Source organism: Monodon monoceros, unplaced genomic scaffold (genome assembly GCF_005190385.1).
Source record: "Monodon monoceros isolate NGI ecotype Baffin Bay Population unplaced genomic scaffold, NGI_Narwhal_1 Super_Scaffold_21, whole genome shotgun sequence".
NCBI classification, from domain to species: Eukaryota; Metazoa; Chordata; class Mammalia; order Artiodactyla; family Monodontidae; genus Monodon; species Monodon monoceros.
In genome coordinates this window covers 153133870-153158765 of record NW_021703778.1, presented here as the reverse complement: position 1 = coordinate 153158765, position 24896 = coordinate 153133870, and the positions used below count along the sequence as shown (strand labels likewise).

Genomic DNA, 24896 nt, shown 5'->3' with positions numbered 1-24896 from the left:
AACCCAATCCAAAAATGGGCAGAAGACCTAAATAGACATTCTCCAAAGAAGATATACAGAATGCCAACAAACACATGAAAGAATGCTCAACATCATTAATCATTAGAGAAATGCAAATCAAAACTACAATGAGATATCATCTCACACCAGTCAGAATGGCCATCATCAAAAAATCTAGAAACAATAAATGCTGGAGAGGGTGCGGAGAGAAGGGAACACTCTTGCACTGCTGGTGGGAATGTGAATTGGTTCAGCCACTATGGAGAACAGTATGGAGGTTCCTTAAAAAACTACAAATAGAATTACCATATGACCCAGCAATCCCACTACTGGGTATATACCCTGAGAAAACCATAATACAAAAACATTCATGTACCAAAATGTTCATTGCAGCTCTATTTACAATAGCCCGGAGATGGAAACAACCTAAGCGCCCATCATCGGATGAATGGATAAAGAAGATGTGGCACATATATACAATGGAATATTACTCAGCCTTAAAAAGAAATGAAATTGAGCTATTTGTAATGAGATGGATAGACCTAGAGTCTGTCATACAGAGTGAAGTAAGTCAGAAAGAAAAAGACAAATACCGTATGCTAACACATATATATGGAATTTAAGGGAACAAAATGTCATGAAGAACCTAGGGGTAAGATAGGAATAAAGACGCAGACCTACTGGAGAACGGACTTGAGGATATGGGGAGGGGGAAGGGTGAGCTTTGACAGGGCGAGAGAGAGTCATGGACATATACACACTAACAAACGTAGTAAGGTAGATAGCTAGGGGGAAGCAGCCGCAAGGCACAGGGATATTAGCTCGGTGCTTTGTGACAGCCTGGAGGGGTGGGATAGGGAGAGTGGGAGGGAGGGAGACGCAAGAGGGAAGACATATGGGAACATATGTATATGTATAACTGATTCACTTTGTTATAAAGCAGAAACTAACACACCATTGTAAAGCAATTATACCCCAATAAAGATGTTTAAAAAAAAAAAACTTTAATGTGCACGGGAATCACCTGGGGAATCTTGTTAAAATGCAGTTTCTGATTCAGTGGGTCTGAGGTGGGTCCAGGATCCAACATTTCTGACATTTCTTGAATAATGCCAATGATACTGAAACACAGACCATGCTTTGAGTAGCAAGACCTTAGATAACCAAGCTGAATACAGGTAGAATAGAGATCTGGAGCTCTGTAGAAAGAAAAGGAATTGAGCTATAAAATTTGGGAACATTAAATGTATTTCTTAAGGAGAGCCCAAATTGAGAATATATAGAAGAATTAGCAAACCAGAAAATTTGAAGGAAAATACTATAAATTTAGTAAAGAATGTATAAGAAGCTGACATTTGTGTAACACAGAACGTGAGTGCAAAAGAAGTTAAGAAAGACAAAGGGATTCATGTAGAGTTCAGGAAACAGTGATGGGATGTGGGCTGGTTATTGCATCATAGATCTATTAGACTGGTAAGAAGAAAAGGATCCCTCTGATTCCTTTTTGGCTAATATTATCCTGTTCCACCTTATAAGAATGATTTAGAATTTTAGAGAAAAAAAAAAAGAAACAAAGCTGTAAAGGCTTGGAGTAACAGACAGCAGGCAAAGCAAGAGAAGTAATCAGAGTCTTTACTGGTGAATATTAAGCACAAAACTAACAGCTTAAAAATTAATCCTTATACTAATGGCTAACTGGTCCATTTTGGGGGGAAAAAATGGAGAAATATGAGCACATTCAGCAAATGAAAACGTTAAAACCATTGCTGAATTTTGACTATAAGTTAAAAAAGAGAAGGAAGATCCCCTAAAGGGCTGTTCAAAGCATTTAAACTTGAGCTCACCAAAGCATGTACTAATGTTTTAACAGCTAGAGTGGTTAAGCATTCTTCTGTTTTAGCAGTTTTAATAGCTGATGACAAGAGGCCAAGGTTAGACACCCAGAGGGCTCAGCAGCCTCGCAGACAACACCTGACGTAAGTGAGAGTCTGTTTTGATGGGATGGAACAGTGTCTTCTGAAGAACAAAAATGCTTAATAGACTGTTCTATATATTTAAAGTAGATTTGCCCTTTACTTAAATTTAACCAACAGACTCCACAAAAGCTCTAAGCAACAGTATTGCAATTGCCGGGCAGATCATCATCAGTGAACACATATCTAGTGACCATAACATGGGAGCACATCTATTCTGTGTTCAGACAGACACTGCATGAAACAAAACAGGGTTTTGGCCATAAAGTGAAACAGGGATTTAGTAATTATCTGGTCCATTCAGTCAAAGCAGAAGGCAAATTGGAAAATTGAGAAACTGGATTAGGCTCTGTTCCCCTCTCTCTTTCTTACATCAGATCAGCACCCTATGATGCCCATTCATCTACAAACTTTTATGTTTCAATGTCTTTTACCTTTCATAGGGGCCTAAAAATCAAATATGACATAGACATCCTCCCAGGAGCACATTATCTAGTGGAGCAGATGTTACACATTCCCCACGTAAATACAAGACAGAATGCAAAATTTTAGAGCTTTTCGATCAGAATCACATGGAGGGCTTGTTAAATCACAGATTGCTGAGCCTCACCTCCAGAGTTTCTGACTCAGTAGGCTGGGGGAAAAACGGGGAAGAATTTGCATTTCTAATAAGTGCCCAGGTGTTGCTGATGCTGCTAGTCTAGTGACTACACTTTGAGAACCACTGTTTTAGAGGACGGCCAATAGAAACAGGACTTTCAGCCAGGGCACTAAGAGATAGCTTCATTGAGAGAGTTAACTGTGAGGTGGGTCTTGAAGGACTGAAAATTGCAACATGGGGAATAAGAGAAAAGGGGTATTAGAAATGGAAATAATTTAGAAACAGAAGTAACTTACTAATAAGCTAAAACTACAAAGATTTTTCTCTGCCCCTACACTTTTGTGGTCCTTGAAGATCCAAGAATAAAAGACAGAAAATAAAGACAGTTCCATTTTCACAATGCTTAGAAATTTCAAAAAAGCACTTTCCAAGAAGTTGCTCCAGATCCTAATTTTGCAATATCTTACCTAATCTTCCTATCTCTTTTGCTGCTTTCACCACAACGAATATTCACACTCAGAAATGAACAAAGTCATCATTAATTCCAGGGGCTGATTTTCTTCTTAGACTTCCATGGTCATTATCTCTATTGCATCCTCCTCTGACCACATGTTAATTTAGGCTTTTGAATGTTTTTGCTATTATCTAGGGTATGTACATTTTTTAAAAGAGATATAAAAATATTTTAAAAATAAAATATGAAAAATTTTAATTAGAAGTCTATAAAACAATATAGATGAGGACAATACAAAATAAACACAATGGTCCTTAAGACAATTTGCTGGAAGAGCAAGAAGAGAATGAGGAAAAAAAAAAAGACACTATTCAAATGCTATTCAGGGCACTGCATCTTAAAAATAAATAAATAAATAAATCTGACCCTTAGTTCAATTTTGGAAATAAAGAAAAAGAGATTTTTAAAAAATATTCTACTCTTTTAATTTATGAAAATTGTGGGATAGGCAAGGGATATGAAGAAGACATTGAAGTCATAAGGAAATAAGAATGAAAGAGAGAAGGAAGGAGGAGAGAGGAAGGGAGGGAAGGAGGAAGGAAAGAAGGAGGGAAAAGAAAAGAAAGAACAAATGCTGAACTGAAATCCAAGTCTAAAGTGTAAGTACAGGCAGGGGCTGCTGAGGTGCCTTTTGTCTAAGGAGTCTGAATTTCTTCAGGGATTAACTGTTACATGCAAAGAATATTAGAGATAAAATGGTGCCACCAAATCTGTTTGCATGTTTACCAACACATATTTCAATTTGAAATGCTGATGATAATCAAACCAGACCGACCAACTGACCCCTTGTTCACAAAGTACACTTCTTACCGCAAAGGGTCCTAGTACGACTTCGGAGCAATATTTCCCACCCCTCCACAATACCATCCCTCAACTTTGCTCCCTCCCACCATCCTGTGACTGACCTTATATCAATTACAGTTCATATTAATTTCCCTTTCAACTTCTCTCCCACTTCCCTTGCAAGTCCATTAAGCAGCAAGACTCCTCGTCACAAAATATTTCAGCAAGAGAGTGTGGCTCCATCAGGCCCTGATAACCTTTCTTACCACAAGAATAATAGAATAGTGGCCTTCCTGGGCCACTTCCATCAATTTCTATTAATGTATCCTTCTAAACTATCAAGCCGCTCATTTCTCCTTCCTCCTATAGAGATGCCAGTGGATTGGGGGCAGTGGGGAAAGAGTGTGGGGTAGATGGAGAGCGTGGAAGGGACTGCAGATACAGGCTGACTGGGAGCAAGGGAATCAAACCCCCATGACCTGTGTGTGCCAACCACAATCACAGAAACTTCACTTAATCTCACCAAGGCTATTAGGAGCTGCATTTCCAGGTTACATCTAGCTGCTCAGAAAGATAACTGCTTTGCAGACTTCAATATATCGAGAGAATTAGATTTTTCTAAGCCAAGGATTGAATTCGTTCCTGATTCCCTGTAACCAGGGCCTCACGCAAGCAATTTTGTTTTCCTTGTACACCAGGCAGATGACATCCTGCTAAGTACGCCAGAAGCATGGAGACTGAAATATAAAATCTGTGACGTCGTTTGCTAGCAGGCTTGCTTTGCTTACCTGTTCCACGGAAGGAGCCGATGGAGAAAGCCTTAATCAGAAGAAGTTAAAATTAAGTGCTCTCTGCAGCTACCAGGAGCTGACCCAAGTCAGCAAAGGGCAGCTTTTAGTTTTAACCCCGTACTATTTGCCTTGACGCATTTCAGCTGACTGTAATTGTTTGCTGGGTTATAGAGGGAGCACAGAGAAGGGGAAAGGTTTGTTGCCGAGCCCTCAAACAATCGAATGTCTTCTCAAGACATTAGAAATATAACGTGCAAATTACGTATTGCGACTTCACTATCACCAGATCACACGTCCTCTGAAACTTCATCTAATTTCCCAAACAGAGCCTGCCCCTCCCTCCTACACGTTTCCATGACACTCTATTGCCACTTCCACTGTATCATTTGTGTCTTCGTATTACAATTACCTATTTGCATACCTATCTCCTTTCCACTATACTGAGTTTCTTAAAAGCGGAGGCTGTATTTTGTTTATCCTTATCTCCAACTCCTGCATGAAGTCTGCATGTGGCTGATGCCCCACATATGGATGGATTAATGAGGAGACCTAAATCAATTTCTCATATAATCCTGGCTGAAGGACCATAAATTGGTTAGCAAAGATGTTTTTCCACCCAGGAACTAAATCAAACACAAACACGTAAAATCAATTAATGCATATAGGGCATGGATTCTTTTTAATATATTAATCATTTACAAAATAAAAACAGTACAATAGTGGATGACATTCAGATCAGCATTGTCAGCTCAGCAGTTTAAAAAAATGTTCTCTAGCAAATCCCAAAACATCCCTTTAGACTATGTGTGCCTCTTCCCTCCTCAACCCCCAGAGGGGCTATGTGGTGGGAATCTACATAGTGCAAAGCCTTTGAAGGTCTGAGAATCAGCTGGTGCAATGAGGAAACATGGGGCTGTGGGGCTGTTCCCCAAATTCAAGAGCACCACCGACCAGAGTAAAGGGCCAGGGAGGAGACTACAGGCCAAATAAACCATCCAAGCCGATGTGAGCTGTACCCTCCTTACTTGGCCCTCTCAAACCTGTCTCCACAGAGCCCAGCTTGCCACTTTTCCAATTTAGAACCCCTTTTTTTTTAACCTCTCAAACAAAGGAAATAAATATCTAAACACCCAAAACCCCATTACTTTATAGCTTAGGAAATGAGACCCAGGGTAGTATGATACTTGTCTCCTGGTACCGAGTCCACACACACACACAGTGGCAGCTGCACAGTCGAGATCAATATTCAGCAGGCTGCCCCTGCCCTTCGCTGGTCCCTGCCACCTTCTACCTCGTTAGAGCCAGCTCTGCTCAAAAGTGGGTATCAGGCCACTCCTCTTCAGTTCTCCCAGAATGACGTCTCAGATGGATCAGCCTCTGTTGTTCCTCATCCCCCATCTCTCTTAGTCCCAGGCATTCAGGGTCCCTGTATTTTTCTTCCCTCCTCAGGGACTGGTTCCTGATCTTTCACTGACACTAACACTAATAGCATAAAATCTTAACCCAAAGCTTGAGGCTCTAACTCTGAAATTCCCAGGAAACGCAAGAGGATTAAAGGTTAACGGGACTTTCTCAGAATCCCTGAAATAGTAGCTCCGAGCCTCCAAGGATGTCACTAGATTTGGCCTCGGTCCTCCAGTCAGACTACTGTTCAAGATAACAGAAGATAATTAAAGCTGAAAATGTAGAACAGTAAGTCATGTACAGTAATATATAGGTCAAAGGTAAAGGAAAGCAGAAAGGGGGTGGAGGGATGAGGGACCTCAAGGAAATGTCAACTGCCTTAAAATGGGAAATGTCTCTTCTGCTGGACATCTCTTTCTTTTGGTGTTATGGAGAGGTTGTGCTTTCTTATCAGGGAGACCTAGGCCTTTTCATTCATTTACACATTTATGCAAATATTCTTCAAGGGCCCACTAGGTACCAGGCACTGTGACAAGTTTGACTTCTGGTTTTTACTTGGTAAGATAATTTAATTTTTCAGAGGGCATAAATGCTTGGGAGAAAAAGCAAATTAGAACCTTGAATTGCAGAAGCAATATAAGCTGTGGTTAATGCTTATATTCTGGGATGAGCCAAATCTCCATTCGAGTTCAAGCCCTGACACATCCTGTTAGTTAATCTTTTTCAGCCTCAGTCTCCTCTTCCATGAAATGGAGACATCAAGATCATTATAACCTCACACCATCATTGCATGGATTAAAGGAGATAACACTTAGCACACTTTCGGGCACAGAACATGCAAAACATATTAACAATTATTATTTCATAGAGGGAGTCAAAATCTGAACTGAAGGCAATCTTTTCTACTAAAAGGCAGGATTGGAAGAGAAGTGACAAATTTCAATATCATTTTATAGCAGCAGGAAGTGATTAAAATTTAGTGAAAGAGAGATGAGAAATCAACATATATAATGAACATTTTAGATTATTTCTGGGTTCTGAATAACTATACTTCATTATCACAGAAAACCAGGAATTGTTAAAAGTGCTTCTCAAATGTAATGCATATGAATGACCTGGGAATCCTATCAGGATGCAGGTTGAGATTCAGTAGGTCTGGGGTAGAGCCTGAGATTATGCATCTCTAACAAGCTCCTGGTGATGGCAAGGCTGCAGGTTCACCGACCACATCTGGAGTCATAAGGGGTGAGATAAAACTAGAATTCAAGCTATATTTACATATATATATGTAAACATGTGCAGTTACATATATGTAGGCATACATATATTATGTGTACGTTTATATATATATTCCCACATGTTAGCAAGAAACTTAAGTAGCTGAGATCCCCGGTTTCCTGCTCTGGTTCTGCTACAAATTAGTTGTTGGCTTAGTTTCTTCTTCTGGGCTAGTCTCTTCATTTTCAAAAATGAAGGGATTGAACTACATGTTTTCTAAGTTTCCTTCCAACTTTAACCTCCTATTTGAACATTTTTTCCACTGAGAAAAAAAATTACTTATAATTGTATGGGATTTAACAGACATAGAGAAAGTAATTTTTGATTCTCAGATATTTTGTTCACCTAGCCCTCAGAAAAATGCTGATGGAGACCACTGCTCCGGACTCATTTGAAATGCAGAAAATGTAACAAGTTGTTTCTTGTAACAAAAATATGAATGTCAATGAAGAGACCACACATAGCTATTATTTAGAAAAACAGCATTAGACTTTGATTTTAAAAAACTCAGTTCAATTCAATGTCATAAACAAAGCCAAGCGTTCAGCCTCATATCTTTACCAATTCCAAGGAATTTATAGGGAAGCGGCTGGGGAATGGGGGCGAGGGAAGTACAGCAAGGACCTTTAAAAACACCCTGGAGAGAAAAGTCACCTTGGCAAATACTCCAGCTGGAGCACCTCTTCAGCTAGTGGAAACACTGAGACACACGTGTTCCTGCAACACAAGCTATGCAAATTATTCACATTTTCTTCTTATAAGTCCTATCCAGTTTATATTATTTATGAGCCAACCAACTTCATAGCTAGCCTTTAAACTTGTCATATTTTCCTGCATTCTCAGAGTGAATCCAGTCTGACTTAGACGTTTCCAGGCTACATTGTATAATATGAAAATGGAGCCATTAGAAGCAATATTTCTGATAGGAAGGGAATCCAGAACTAAGCAAAGGGATTATCCTAATGATGAGGGAATCAAGACCATTCTTAAATCACGGACCCTTCTGTGTTCTCTTTCAAAAACCTTTTCCTTTTTCAGACTCTGTGCAAAGTATTTAGAGGCAACTACGAAATAACAAATGGTTTGAATATTTGGACTAATTTTTTAAATCAGAAAAAGCAACATAAAAGACACTTGAGATGACCTGACCCAGGTTGTCTGTACAATCCCTTCTCATAACTAAAATGCTCCCTTCAGGCAGGCTACTGGAACTGACCTAAGCTATGAAGGGCCAGACAGGTGCATGGTGTTGCATAATTTTGCATAGAGATGATATATTTTATCCATTTCAGAGGGTATGTTAAGAATCAACATTCCCTTAATTTTGTTAAAAGGAATGTAAGTAACTAAGCAAAGGATCTGATTTTTTTCTATTCTTCTCAAGAGCAGCAGCACATTAATGGTAGATATTTATCTCAAAATTCAGATGAGCTCTTCTTCAAGAAGATAAAACACCTTGAACCATATCCATGTTTGAGATCTGAGTCTTTAAAAGCCTAATGATAAATGGGATGAAATGAAAACTGTGACTAAATTAGGCATATCTATACATGTGCACATAACTACACGGACTGTGTATGTATAATTGGCCTTTAATAGCATTTCTGTCTATACCTGAAATTCCCAGGTGTCCTCAAAAAAGCACAGCTTTATGATGTCACGTCTTTAATGGAGCCCTGTTACCATGGAGATATCTCAGAATCTCCCTCTCACAACAGCACTGAGTTCTGACAATTGAAAAAGCTGGAGAATTTCAATGAAGCCCATCGTCTTAGAACCTTCCAGCACCTACAAATTTGAAAGTTATCAAGTTCTGAAGTATTGTGTTTGCCTGAGAAGATGTTGACTTTGGACCATGATTCAAAGTAGTGTATGTATATAAGGAAATATCTATTCAATGCTTTATCTTCCAATAACCTATAATATGGAAGTATATATGGCTAGGTCCTCTCAAGAGCAGCTGAGTAGGACCCATTAATTAATTAATTTATATATATATATATATATATATATATATATATACATACATACACACATATAGAGACAGAGAGAGAGAGAGAGAGAGAGAGTCTTGTAGATATCTCCAGTGCCCAGCATAACCCATGGCATCTATGAGGCTATACACATACCTATTTCTTACCTTCAATGACCTTGAAGTATAGTGGATAATTATTATAAGTGTTAAAAAATGGACACAAGGATGTAATATGAAGAGAAGTAGAAATCAGAGGATCAACTGGGTACAAAGAAAGATCTTGGAAGGTCAAGTGAGTTAGAAAATGTCTCTGTCAAGACTTCAGAAGCAAAGAGGAGAAGATGGTCCATCATGAGCCAAAGCAATTAAATTCCCCTCCTTCTGGCCACTAAAAAGATTTAGCATGCGTGAGGGTCTCAGGTCAAGAGTATATTAAATAGCCAACAGCTGTGTGGCCAGCAGCTCCCCAGAAGGTAGGGTATGTTGCAATCACAGCTTAAGCAACCACAGAATCAAGGCCAGAGCCAGCAGAAGTGCAACCAGAGAGGGAAGAGCCAATGGTTCACCTAAGACAAAGATGAGAGGGATTTCCTGGTCTTCCCAATATTCAGGGCTTTCCATAGAGGCCAAGAAGCTGCATAGAAACTAGCATCTCTCAGCATTTTCCACCTGTCTCACTGCCCAATGGAAAGAAATAGGATGAACTTAGTAGACTGAGGTCACCTTGCCATTCTCAGTGCCCATGTGCCCACTTAATGTTTCATATGGAGCATTTTCTATTAGCTAAATTTCCTCATATACCTTATGGTAAGAGTGCTTTTCCTATATTTTGGACACTTTCTAGAACTGCTGGGACAGGAGAAAGCAAGTCAGGATAGTGTTGAGAAGGAAGAGAAATAACAAAAGATCCCTTCTCTGACATTCAAAACCCTGGTGGTTTTAGCAAAGTTAAGTGGTTGAAAGTAAGTCCCACCAAAGTCCTGGCCCTACAGTGTAAGTGGGCAAATTTCAAAATGTTTAGATTGTTAGGCCACTTAGAAAAAGGTTTTAACTGCATTTCTCACTTGATTGTCCTTTGCCAGAGTCAATACAGTGTAAAGACTAAGTCCTTGGTTTCTGCAAATGAAGAATCTAGTTACAATAATGGTACATCCCAGCATAATAGCTGGGTGACCTTGAGTTAGTTAATCTTCCTAAGCCTCAGTTTCTTCACCTAAAATTGGGGTAATAACAATAGCTTATTCATACTGAGGGTATTCTCTGTGCCAAGCAATACAATACTTTTAAACATTAACTCACTGAACCCTCTTCACACCCAACAAGGAAGATACTATTCTTTTCCTACAATTTCTGTTTTTTAGTATTTGGCAATCTCTTTGTTTTCTGATTATTTTATTTTTAATAAAGTAATGAATAGAAAATGATAAAGATACTATTATTATTGCCAATTTTCACATGGAAAAACTTATGTAAAGAAAGATCGAGAACTTGCCCAGGGTCACATAAGTAGAAAGTGGTAGAGTTAGGATTTGAGGTCAGATAGTTGGGCTCTAAAACCACCTGTACTGTTAATCGCTAGTCTTAATTCCTAAAATAATACCACCGGCCTCAGTAACAAGCTTATTTGAGCTAATTATATGTGTTAGTCAGAGAGGGATACCATAACAAAATTTCACAGACTGGGTGACTTTAACAACAGAAATTTATTTTCTCACAGTTTTGGAGGCCAGAAGTCTAGGATCTAAGTGCGTTCTAATATGGTCTTTCCTCCATATGCATGTGTGCGAAAGACACCTCTAGCATCCCTTCTCTTCTTATAAGGACACCAGCTCTAAAGTATTAGGGCCCTACCTTATGACCTCATTTAACTTTAATTATCTCCCTAAAGGCCTAATCTCCAGATACAGTCACATTGCGGGTTGGAGTTTCAACATACGAATTTTAGGGGGGACACAATTCAGTCCATACACTATAGAAAGAACTTAGCACAGTAACTGACACATGATAAGTATTCACATTATTGGTATTTCAGGGACTTATTTGGTCAACTCTAGAAATTATCAGATTTAGTGGAAAGATGGAATTAGAAATTTAAAGTTTGCTAATGCCATGTGAGCTAGTCATTTCATTTCTGTCCATTTCTCTTTTTCTTAAGCTGTGAATTAAAATGTACCCATCATCCAACATTAGTGTGACCATGTGTTTACAATTATATTCTTACCAAAATTAATAGTCTAAGAAAGAGGGCTGCTGTAGGAACTAGTTATGTCTTGGGGGCTTTAGTGCTTCCTGTGATCTACATAGGCTGCAAATACCTACAGTCCTGATTCATGGAAACTTAGGTTCTCTTCTCTGAATGACTGTCTGAAGTTGGCCAGGCTGCATATTTGTATACCAGCACTTCCCTCTGATGTTTTCCACTTCCAGTGGAAAGCTTATTATAAACTGGCCTCTTGTGAACCTTGTTAAATCCACTGCAAGCTCATAATCTATGCGGTCCTCATTGTTGCTGTTCTTTTCTCCCTTCATATAGAGATGAACCTTATCCTAACCTCAAGGACTTCAGAATATTATGAGAAACTAATGAAGTGAAAATATTTTTCCAAGAGGTCTTTAAAAGTGGATTAACTTCTATTGTGGGGTAGACATGACGTTATATTCCCTGAACGTGGGGAGAAGGACTAGGTGACTTTAAGGGTGCTATTCTACCCCAAGATTGCCATAAAGAGCATCCAGCTGAAGGGTTGGATAAATGACACTGAAATCCAGCCAGGGCTTCACTCACCGAGCTGTGCACCCTGACTTAGGGCTGTGTGCACCTGGAAGAAAAGCACTTTGCCTAATTTGTACAAAGGTACCATAGGGGCTAAGGAGATCTTGCTCCAACCCTACAAATCTGAGGTGATTTTGTTCACCCACTTTTTGTTATACAACCCTTCTATTCCACAACAATTTAATGAGCATCAGTTATGTGCCATGGCCAATATCCTCCATTCTTCTTTCTCTTTTTAATTTTTTTTAACTTTTATTTTATTTTTGGCTGCGTTGGGTCTTCATTGCTGCACGCAGGCTTTCTCTTGTTGCAGTGAGCGGGGGCTACTCTTTGTTGCTGTGTGTGGGCTTCTCATTGTGGTGGCTTCCCTTGTTGTGGAGCACGGGCTCTAGGCACACAGGCTTCAGTAGTTGTGGCACACAGGCTCTAGAGCACAGGCTCAGTAGTTGTGGCACGCGGGCTTAGTTGCTCCGTGGCATGTGGGATCTTCCTGGACCAGGGCTCAAACCTGTGTATCCTGCATGGGCAGGCAGGTTCTTAACCACTGCACCACGAGTGAAGTCCCTCGAAAGCATTTTTTTACATCTGTGAACTAAGGAACATTTCCAGATCTGAACCTCAATATATCGTGTCTTTATCATATATTTTAAGTTCTCCCATCTATGTTTCTTCCCCAAATACTATCATCTTAAAGCAGCCATTAGATAAGAAGCCAGAAGCCTGAATTCAAGCATTGGCTTTACAACTTGTCTCATTTTTTGACCTTGAATACAAGTCACTTGAGTTCTTAGTGCATTGTCTTTCCTCTGGACAGTAAAAGAAAAACTAACCTCTGACTCCACAGGGATGTCGTGAAAATAAATGAGATGTAGGTCTACAGAGTCACTTTAAGTTCTTAGGAATGAAAGAGCTTAAAGAGATATGAGATTTCAGTAGTTATTCTTTAATTTTTTTTTCAGCCTTACAAGTGAGAGAGGAAGGTTCCACCTTGATAAATTTGGAAGAAAATGTCCTCACTGACTACTCCCCCGATCTGTACCTTTTTCTCTTCTGCATTCACAAAGTCTATTGCAATTCTGGCTGTTGACTCGGTGAAATTAATAAGGATCTGTCATACCCTCAGGCAACAAAGAAAAGTGGTCACACTCTCTGGGGCGAATTATCTGCTACCAGTGGATCATCATACAGTACACGCCCCTACACGGGCTGTGAAAAAACTCTAATGAAACAAGGCAAGTGTTACATTGCAGAAAAGAGGAAGTTGCCAGGATAGAGTTCCCAGCTAGGATATTGATCTGACAGAGTCTAGAAGCCCAAAGGTAGAAAATTTCCTTTAGGAGAACTAAAACTACATTTGCCAGTGTCAGAGCTACTCTCTTCTAATTCCAAGGTAGTTCTGAAAGAGGATCACAAATAACAGCTAAAACTCGTGATACTCTCCCCTGCTCCAGGATGAAGAGTCTCTGATAGCTGACATAGATAAGAGCTGTATAACCTGTCACTTTATCTCCCTTAAGAGAGTGGCATAATCCATGGAGCTCACATAAACTCTTCTCTAGCTTCGATCCCATTCTGACATTCAAGAGAAAAGTTGACAGTCACAGATTAAAGGAAAACATTAGAGTGAAATGACACTTACAATAGGTGGCTATGACTAAAGATGTGTTTCTGCAAGAATTAGCTGGAAAGACGTATTGGCACGTTGACATAGGTTTCTGAGCTAGTGGATCAAGCTAACACCTTTGTCTTGGTCTCATTGGGGCTCATGTTTACTTACAGGCTTTGATTTTCTTCATTTACTCATTCAATAAATGTTCACTGAGCACTGTAATGGAAATTTCTGGTGGTGCCCACAAATCTATTCTCCTCCCCTTCCTGAGAAAGTAGCTGTCCAACTAGAATGTAAATTTTCTGACCCATCTCATAGGGACGGGTGGTGACCTAAGTTTGCACTAATGGAGAGTGAATGGAAGTGACAAGGGCAACTTTGGCATCACTTGCTTAAAAAAAATCCTTGACCTGGACTTTTGCTGTTACTTGTCTGCTTGTTGAAAATGGAAAAGTCAAGCCTACCTACCTGCCACGGACTCTTATGTGAGAAGGAAATAAACATCTGTGTTTTGGAGTTTCTTTGTTACATCAGCTTAGCCTACATTTTTACAAATATAAGTGCCTTCTGGGTATCAAGTCCTATGTGACAAGCTGGGGATTCAGCTTAGCAAAATACACATGGTGCACGTCCACATAAAATGTATACTTTAATGTCTACCCTAGTCTCCTACCTGGGAATCAAAACCCGTGAGATAAATGTCTACCATACTCTATAATCGAAATAAAACAGGGCAGGAAGCAAGAGTATAGGAGGAGATAAAGACCTGGGCTTCAGTGCTAAGCAGATCTAAGTTCAACCCCTTGCTCTCTCTCTTATAAACCATATCCTTGGGGCAAATCATTTAACTTCTGTAGACCTCACTTTCCTCCTTGTGAAGCAGGGATAATAGAAATAATAATATATACCTAACAGAGTCGTGGTGACAATCAAAAGGATTAGACATGTAAATAGCTTAAACCAGGGCTTGAGCATTACCAAGTGTGATAATCAGAGTTCAGTCTTGTTATCATTAATGTCTATGGGGAGGGGCTTAAAGAAAATATATGAACCTCATTATCTTATTCAAATCATATTTTGTGAGGCAGGTATCATCATTCTCATTTTGTAGATGAAAAAATTGAATCTCAAGTAGAACACCACTTAGGAAACAGCTGGGCCAGAATTTGTTTCCAGGTCTCTCTGATTCCAAAGCCCATACAACTGCACAGATGTATCACAATCAGGGCCAGTAAACACTGCTCAGTTATAAGTCCATTAGGGCAATTCTTCAAGGTCATACCATAGAGTTTCCAGCTCTGGACCACAGTGGATAAGTTGGTACCCTTTCCTATGTTCCATGACACTTTGTACCTCTGTCATAATTCAATTAACTGAGTTAATTCAGTTAATTCACTCCCACAATTATGTTTGCTCATCTGGTACCCCCTATTACAGCATGAGCAACTTGAGATAAAGACTATTCTTTAAATATCTCTGTCACAGGACTTAGTACAATGCCTGGTATGTACTAGGCACTCTATCTGTTGATAATTGTCATAAATAATTGCCATGTGAATAAATGAAGGAATATTAAAAACTGGAGTGTGAATAGATAAAAACCTACTAACGTGGTTATTTGTTTGATGCAAAGAAAATGTAGGCATTCAGTTTTGAAAATAAACGGATGGCAATGAAATATTTAACAAAATCCATCAAGCATAAGAAATTAATACAGAGAGGCCCCATGATGGAAATAAATATTTTCCAAAAGTTATATACCTATTGCTTGGACCTCAAAAACATAATGAAATGTTATACATCATCTGTAAAGGTCCAGTTCACAAAAGCTTTTTTAACCTCAGCTGAAACTGAAATATGGTACAATTGCATTAGAAAAAAACTGTAGCAAACAATATGATTGAAATGCCAAAAAAAGGGAAAACAAAACAGAAAAAAAAAGATTTTGTTCTTTGATGAAAGTAAATTTAACTAGAGAAAGATAAGGAAGAAAATGTTGACTCTTAAAGGTACTGAATGCATTTTCAGTGGGTTTCAAAGTTCAAGGCACTGGTTCTTTATTCTCCCTAATTCCACATCAAAGTTTCTAGCTTTCATTCCCTTTACTATAGAGATATTGCCAGCAATACTTTTATACTGAAAAGTCTGGATTAGCCCCTTTTTTCCTCACAAGTGGAACAAAGAGAGGGAGACAAATCTTTCTAAGATAACTGGAAAAGAATTGGGGGAAAAAAAAGAACTGTGAGTTGCATCAGGAAGGTTAAAAGGGGAATAAATAAACTGGTCTGAAAGATAGTACCCGGTGTGAAATATGCTGACATGTGATCAGTGAAATGATCAGAAAATGGAGAGATGAGGCAAAAGCTTCATAATTCTTTTTTTAAAAAAAAAAGAAAAAGAAAAAGACGGCAAGAATGATAATGGCTCCCAGTAGTCTTCCATGCTTTTCAACAAATAATATCATTAGCCCAAGGAATTTGGTTGTTATTAAGAACAAACAGGAGGAGCAGATACCCTGCAGGGGAGGAAAGGAGGCATAGTATTTTCCAGTTACATAAATAGGTTAATCACAACTTGATTTTTAAGTTCATAGAAACTGAACTGATGTCTTCCATGTCTGTGAAGAGGAGAACACAAAGAATAATGTCAAATGGGTATTTAAATTTGCTGAAAATATAAGGAAGAAACTCTCTGACACAATACGCATACAAAGGCTATTGTACGGCAAACTGAGAAATCAACATGGAAAATGAAAAGCTAAGGGGGAACCACTCTTAACCCCTTATGTAAAAATTCAGTCACAGTTTAAAAAGATATAGATCAGGGCTTCCCTGGTGGCGCAGTGGTTGAGAGTCTGCCTGCCAATGCAGGGGACACTGGTTCGTGCCCTGGTCCGGGAAGATCCCTCATGCCGCAGAGCGGCTGGGCCCGTGAGCCATGGCCGCTGAGCCTGCGCGTTCGGAGCCTGTGCCCCGCAGCGGGAAAGGCCACAACAGGGAGAGGTCCTCGTACCGCAAAAAAAAAAAAAAAAAAAAAAAAGATATAGATCAAATAATTAAGAATCCCAGAAAATCTTTGAAGCTCCCTAGATGAGTTTAGAAGAGTAAAAGCGATGCTTCCTGGTTAAACGAGTGAGAGACATTTTTTTCTGTGTCCTGGATAACTCTGCCTCTGTCCCCACCCACCTCTCGCTCTCTCCCCACACCCCCCACTCTCTCTTTCACACACACATACTTGCTCAAGAAGATCAATGTAAACATCACTGTCAGCACCAAGGACAGCAGCCCTCACTTTGAAATCGGTGTCAGTAACCACATTTAAAAACCAGGTATGCTAGGGACTTCCCTGGCAGTCCAGTGGTTAAGAATTCTCCTTCCAATGCAGGGGGTGTGGGTTCAATCCGTGGCCGGGGAGCTAAGATCTCACATGCCTCAGGGCCAAAAAACTAAAACATAAATCAAAAGAAATATTGTAACAAATTCAAGAAGGCTTTAAAAATGGTCCACATCAAAGAAAAAAAAAATCTTAAAAAAAAAACGGGTATACCGATCTCAGGAGCTCATCTGAATTCAGATTAGAAGTGCTCGGAGTTTAGCTCAAAATTGCAAGCACCTGACTTATAATACTACTTTTCCTTTCAGAATATGATTATCTGTATTTATTAAAACAGTGGACATTTTACTACGTTCTCAGAGTAAATCATGGACAAAACTGAGGATCAGAGTCTACTAGAGGTGGAAATATCCTTCAGGAGTCTTCAACCCAACTTCTCCTTTGTAGAGGTCAAAAGAATGAGCACAAGAAGTCATGCAGATGGTTTCTAAACAGACTTTAGTCTGGATATTATAGAAATGGTAATGTTTCTACATATTTAAAAAATAAACAAAATTGAAGGGGGGTTTCAAGTTCATATTACTTGAAGACTTAGAGTTTTTATTCAACCAGACTCCAATAATCATTTGTCACATGAAAAATGCCAAATCAAAAATTTTAAATCTTGCCCTTGACCCTAACATGATATCATTTCTCCACACCTCATCTGCTACATGCTAAATGTTTCAAAAATATGACTGCAGTTTAATTTTTTTGTCACAAAGAAGATTACATTACTTGAATTTCCCCTAGATACACATTTAGTGCAAATGTATCTAAGAAATTAGTGTGTTCATATTCAATTCAGGCATTACTTCTTTTAGGAAACCAAGCACTTGAAGTCTGGGCTATACGTCCCTCCTCCTCACTGCATAGTAACCTGTGCCTATCTATAATAGTGCATTTATCTCATTATATCAAAATTATCCTTTTAGGTGTCTGCCCTCTAGTTCTATGAGTAACTTAAGGATAGGTGCAAAGGCCTCCCCATCCATTCTCTGTGTTCTCAAAATGCATTGCATGAAAGACATTGTACTATGTACTGGAGCTGTAACTATGACTAAAACGTTATTCCTAACCTTGGAAAGTTTAAAATTAAATAAGTGAGAGACAGACAGAAGGAACTTATTATACTGTGTCTTAAGAGAGAGCAAAATAGACTCTGGTGTCTTACAGATCAGGGTTTAAATCTTAGTTCTGCTATTCTAAACACCTGGGGAAATTAATTAAATGTAGCTGAAAATGAGATGATGGCAGTAATAACTACTACTTAGAGTTGTTTTAAAGATTAAATAATGATAAGTGAAAAACTATTCTTTGCCATCGTAAATGCTAAATAAGTATGAGAATATGCACATAGCTATAATATTGATGGTGTGTGCACAAGACACAAAACAAAGGGTAGGAGTGCATAGATTTGTTATATTTTAATCAAAGACTTAACTACTCTAGAGAGATGTAAGGAGTGACAAATGTACTAGTGAGTGATAAAATAAATCATTTAACCCACAAGAGATGGTTACTTGATTAAGCTAATGGTGCTGCAGCAGTGTAGAAGGAAAGTTATGGTAAGCTCCCCAAAGGAAGTGGCATTTCAATGAAGGTAGGAAAGATGAGGAGGCATTGACCACATGCAGAGGGGCAGAAGGTAATCCAGGTTGAGGGAACACTTTTTGCAAAGACCTAGAGATAAGAAAGCACATGGTGCTTTCAGGTAATTGCAAGTAGTTCTGTGTAACTGTGCTCAGTTAAACATGCCTCAGAGGCGTGATGAGGGGTGGCCAAAGATGAGGTGGGCAAGCAGTAGCAGGCTCATCAGAATCTCAGGTGTCCTGCCAAAGAGCTAGGACTGTATCCTGAGGGCAACTGATAACAAATAAAGAATTTAATTCATGGAAGTAATGTGATAGAATTTACATTTTAGAAAGATGACTCAATCTGCATTTTGAAGAGCAAGTTGGGAAAAGTGTAATGGTGAAGTGGTGAGACCAGAAACAAGATCCCTGACTAAGAGACTAGTGCAGTAATCTGGGAAATAGCTAAAAGTGGCCTAAATATTTTGTATCCCAAGTGCTTAGCACACAGTGTCTGACACCAAATGGGATCCTAATAAACTTTTGTGGAACTAACTGAATAGTAGGAAAAGGACTTAACATGCCATAGTAGGAAAGAAGCAGTATGTCTCCTGGCTACATAGAGTCATCTATATCTATTCCTCACTTCTGCATCTTACGCAGTCCCATATAAAAAAAAAGTTTTGGGAGCCCTTTATGAGGGGAAGGTAAGGAGATAAAATAAGAGAGGTGTGATCACAAAGTGTAATCACTTTATATTTCACAGTTAGGATTAACACCCATGTTTATGCTAATTGTGATGTCAGGTTTTATATGTGCTTACAACTGACACTTCTTGGGCCATGATTTGACTTAAAATCTGTCCCGATCCATTAAATAGCAGAAGATACTAGTATGTATAAGTCTATTTATTTATACCAACGCAATGCATTTCTATCTCCATATTTGTACATCACCCCTAATTTAAAAAGAAAAAGTTGCAATAAAACTTACCAGTAATGTAAATCCTCTGTCTTTTTCATGGTGTCTATTTCTGGCTCCTTAAATCTTCTTTTTCCTTCAGTGTTCAGTTTGTTCAGATTGGTGCTTGACATGGGATTCTCAATGCTCATGACCACAGCCAAATACATCTACATAGGCCATCCCCTCCTTGTCGAATCTATTATAATTCCAAAGGGCCCTGTGACTTCTGTGGCTTCCCAAAGGCTCTGTGTGTCTAATTCCTCCTGACCCCCCATTTCTTGGCACCTGTGTTGGAACAGGTGTGAGCAGACACAGGCAGGTCCATGGAGCCCACAGTTCAGTGCTGGCACATGATAAGGGTTATCTTCCTGCAGGAGATGACTGTGACATGTTTTCCAGGGTGCCAACTTCCAATTAGTGTCATCTTTTGCTCCACATCCTAGGGCAAATGTCCAGTTTATTGTGAGCAGACTCAGGCTGTTCTGAGAGATGGCACTAATTCCAGAAAAGAGATGCGTTTCAGCTTTTTCTCCATAGTCAAGGAAGACTGGTCTATCAACTGAAGACATGGTCGCTGCTTTCCAGTGCAAGGTCAGCCCCTTGTTCGTGATCTGGGATGCTAATTTATTTTCCAACAATGAAGCCAAATGTGGTCCAGATGTTGAGCTATGAAGCAATTGAAATTGCTGCAAGCACATGAGAAAAAGAAATCTCACAGCTAAGACCTAAAAATTGTCCTTGGGAGACCATTTGTACTAAGGCAGTGAGTGTGTTGATGTAGACAATGAGGCAAAATCTTTTGTCAGCCAGACCCAGAATGGTCTTTTAACAGCTACCCCATTGTTAACAAAAAACAAAAATTCTTATAATAACTTTCTTAAAGACCATAGATTTCTCTATAGCTAATGTGGGGGGGGGTGGGGAAAAGCAGGGGATAGGAGGTGAATCCCTATAAGCCTATGTTCACATGATGCCACACTCAGTTGGCTGGGTCAAGTCAATGTCAAATATGTTAAAAGATAATTGGATCAGGTCAACTACATTTTGTTTTGTTGTTGTTTGTTTGATTTTACTGAATGAATGGGGTAGGCAATCATTAAAGGGTGACCCTGTGTAGGCAGAGAGCCTTCACAAAGCCTTCTGTTTAAAACTGCTGGCAATCTGGCATGCACACCTGACACATAAATTTGGTAGAAGAACCTAATCCAGGGACAAGCAAAGACACTCTTGCCTGCTCCGTTCTCTTACATGGGCCTGGCCCACAAACACAGAAGCCCAACCTCAGGCAACAACTGCTTGACTCCTTTTTAGTCCAGACCACTGGCCGGCTTTGGTCTACTCTTCCATGTTCTCACTCTGACTCTAATGACACTTTATACACTTATTCATCATTAACCCTTGGAGAACTGCCTCATAAATTTTTACTCACGTTATGGTTGTACATACCAAAAGCTATGAATCAGAGACATGCTTCAGCATTTTCCCCAGTCCTTAGGTACCAAAACAGCCAGGCTATCGTCCTGCTTTGCCTTCTCCAGTGCAAGAGAAAAAATGGCCATTAACAATCAACTCTTGCTGACTAATTTTCAAAGACTAATTTTAGATATGGAGTCACTTCAGGTGTTAAACTATCTGGCAACTCTTCTCCCTTTTCAGTCCCACCTAAAATATCATCTGAATTTACCCTCTTTCAACAACAACAAAAATAAAGTTAAAACATGAGAACAAGAGTTTTATGTGTGAAGCACTATGGGGTAGCAGAAGAGACAGGGGCTTTGTAACTAGACAGGCTTGATTCTGAAGTCCACTTTCCATTGCACACTTGCCTGCTATGAGAACTTAGGCAAGGTACTTGAACTCCTCCTACTTCCATTTCCTCATCTGTAAAAATGAAGATTAAATGAAATAAGGCATATAGGGATATTAAACAGAGACTCTGGGATATAGAATCACTCTTTTTTTTTCCTTTTTAAATTATTAATGAGGAAGCTGAGTTCCCAAGCAGTGATACTAGCACATCTATTCCATAGCAGTTCTACTCAAATATAAGCCCTTGTTATAACCTGAATGTGGCAGATTATATTTTCCAAAACTGGCCACAGAAATATTTCCAGTCCCACCAGCTCTTCCAGCACTTGCCACACCCCCATCAATTTTCCTTTCCCCTTGAACTGGGCAGACCTTTATGACTTTCTTGACAAATAGAATGTGGTGAGAGAGACTCTGCACAACTTCCAAGATTAGCTCGTAAAAGCAACACAGCTTCCTCCTGGCTCCCTCAATCTAGATGCTTGCCCTGGAAACCCAGCCACCATGTTGTAAGGAGGCTCAGGACACATGAAAATGCCACCTACAGAGGTTCCAGCTGGCAGTTCCAGCTTAAGTTCCAGCTAACAGCAAACATCAACTGCCAAGTACATGAGTCAACAAGGCTTCAGATGATTCCAACCCCCAGCCTTTGAGCTGCCTTAGCCGATGCTGAGCGGGGTAGAGATGACTGCCTGACAGATTCTGACCCAAATTGCAGATTTGTGAGAAAAATATATGCTGTTTTCTTAAGCCACAAAATTTGGGGGTGGGTTGTTACAAAAGAGATAACTAGATCAGGGAACCTCATTATTAAATGCACTGCTATTAAGTTTAGAGTCAGAAAAGAATTTTCAAACTACATCATCTGAGATTCTTGGAATATAAAACTGAAACATATCCTCAAAATCTTCCCAATCCATCTTCCTTACTTTGTAAAAATTTGAGGACCCGAGATATTTCATGTCTTGCTTGAGATCCTATCTATGCCAACTGTTAGGGGTGTGGCCGAAACCAAGTCCAATTCAATACTGCGGTTTCCACAATATGACAACGAGTACCAAGCAAGTTTGTTAGGTTCAAGGTTCAAGGGATCAATTTCGGGCAAATATTCTCCAAGCCTACCAGAGTTCAGTATAATGTTTCTATGCCCCTCTGTGCTTCTTCCTTCCTTCTTGCTTAGCAGAGAGCCTGATCTGAGCTTGGTTGATTTACTGTGTAAGACTGGGAGGCCGGATGGGATCCAACAGGCTCAAGAGAGCTAACAAGAATTTTTTAAAAAGTATCAAACCATGAAATCAGCAGATGTGACTTGAAGCAAGGAGGAGAGAGGGCCAATGTGCTGAATGTGAGGCTGCTGTTTTTCTACAGTCACTTTTCTGAGAATAAATGCTTAGATATTCTATTACACTGATCAGATGGTTTGGCAGAAGCCGGCATTTGGCAGTCAGAGAGTTTTCCACATGATGATTTTATCTTAATAGGAGCTAATCTATTATAATAGCCTCACATACACATATAGCCCATCAATTAGACAACACTGTGTCACATAATTGATTGCAGACTCTTCAGTCATTGAAGTGGTGGTAGAGCATACGAGTCAGCATGTTAACATGAAGATCTGTCTTTCTTCATTGCCAGTAGACATGCAAACTGTGTAAACTGGCTAGCAAACTTTGTTTCTTGAGACTAAAGTGTTCCTCCACTCCCATTCTACATGAAAGTCAAGCTGGGACTAAATGCTATCCATCAAAATAGCTCAAGCATTCTTATGGAATGGATACACGAATGTGATATGTACACAAGTCTAAACGTTTACTGAAAACAATAAAGGAGAAAATTGGAATGAGAAGGAAAAGGAAGAAAGGCGAAAAAGAGAGCAGAAGAAAGGATTAGAGGATTAAGCTAACTACACTCATTATTGTTGTTCTGTGCCCTTCTCTTATTCCAAAAGGCACACCTCAATAAAGAATAATATAGGGGAAGACGGCAGAAGACTAAGACATGGAGATTACCTTCTTCCCCACAGATACATCAGAAATACATCTACATGTGGAACTGCTCCTATAGAACACCCACTGAACGCTGGCAGAAGACCTCAGACCTCCCAAAAGGCAAGAAACTCCCCACGTACCTGGGTAGGGCAAAAGGAAAAACAGAGACAAAAGAATAGGGATGGGACCCGCACCAGTGGGAGGGAGCTGTGAAGGAGGAAAGGTTTCCACACACTAGAAGCCCCTTCGCCGGCGGAGACTGCGGGAGGTGGAGGGGGGAGCTTCCGACCCGCGGAGGAGAGCGCAGCCACAGGGGTGCAGAGGGCAAAGCGGAGAAATTCCCGCACAGAGGATCGGTGCCGACCGGCACTCACCAGCCCGAGAGGCTTGTCTGCTCAACCGCGTGGGGTGGGCGGGGCTGGGAGCTGAGGCTCGGGCTTCGGAGGTCGGATCGCAGGGAGAGGACTGGGGTTGGCAGCGTGAACACAGCCTGAAGGGGTTAGTGCACCATGGCTAGCCGGGAAGGAGTCCGGGAAAAAGTCTGGACCTGCCAAAGAGGCAAGAGACTTTTTCTGGCCTCTTTGTTTCCTAGTGCGCAAGGAGAGAGGATTAAGAGCGCTGCTTAAAGGCGCTCCAGAGATGGGCGTGAGCTGCGGCTATCAGCGCAGACCCCAGAGACGGGCATGAGACGCTAAGGCTGCTGCTGCCGCCACCAAGAAGCCTGTGTGAGAGCACAGGTCACTATCCACAACTCCCTTCTGGGGCACCTGTGCAGCCTGCCACTGCCAGGGTCCCAGGATCCAGGGGCAACTTCTCCGGGAGAACACATGGCACCTCAGGCTGGTGCAACGTCACGATGGCCTAAGATGCTGCAGGCTTGACCCGCATCCATACCCCTCCCTCCCCCAGCCTGAGTGAGCCAGAGCCCCCAAATCAGCTGTCCCTTTAACCCCGTCCTGTCTGAGTGAAGAACAGACGCCCTCAGGTGACCTACACGCAGAGGCAGGGCCAAATCCAAAGCTGAGCCCATGGGAGCTGTGCGAACAAAGAAGAGAAAGGGAAATCTCTCCCAGCAGCCTCAGGAGCAGTGGATTAAATCTCCACAATCAACTTGATGTACCCTGCATCTGTGGAATACCTGAATAGACAATGAATCATCCCAAATTGAGGAGGTAGACTTTGAGAGCAAGATATACTACTTTTTCCCCTTTTCCTCTTTTTGTGAGAGTGTATGTGTATGCTTCTGTGTGAGATTTTGTCTATATAGCTTTGCTTTCACCATTTGTCCTAGGGTTCTGTCCGCTTTTTGTTTTGTTATGTTTTGTTACTTAAAAAATTATTTTTCCTAATAATTATTTTTTATTTTAGTAACTTTATTTTATTTTATCTTACTTTATTTTATCCCCTTCCTTCCTTCCTTCCTTCCTTCCTTCCTTCCTTCCTTCCTTCCTTCCTTCCTTCCTTCCTCCCTCCCTCCCTCCCTCTC

At 40.2% G+C, this 24896-nt stretch overlaps 1 long non-coding RNA gene across 5 annotated transcripts in view; it reads right to left on the bottom strand.

Annotated features, from left to right (window-relative positions):
- LOC114904153 overlaps positions 1–24896 on the bottom strand; it is a 199460-nt gene that overhangs the window by 79485 nt on the left and 95079 nt on the right. The window contains exon 6 of one of the 5 annotated variants that reach the window (XR_003795868.1): positions 19641–20296. The exons of the other annotated variants lie outside the window; for them this stretch is intronic. This is a non-coding gene — a long non-coding RNA (uncharacterized LOC114904153). The remainder of the gene's footprint in view (positions 1–19640; positions 20297–24896) is intronic. 5 annotated transcript variants of the gene reach the window in all.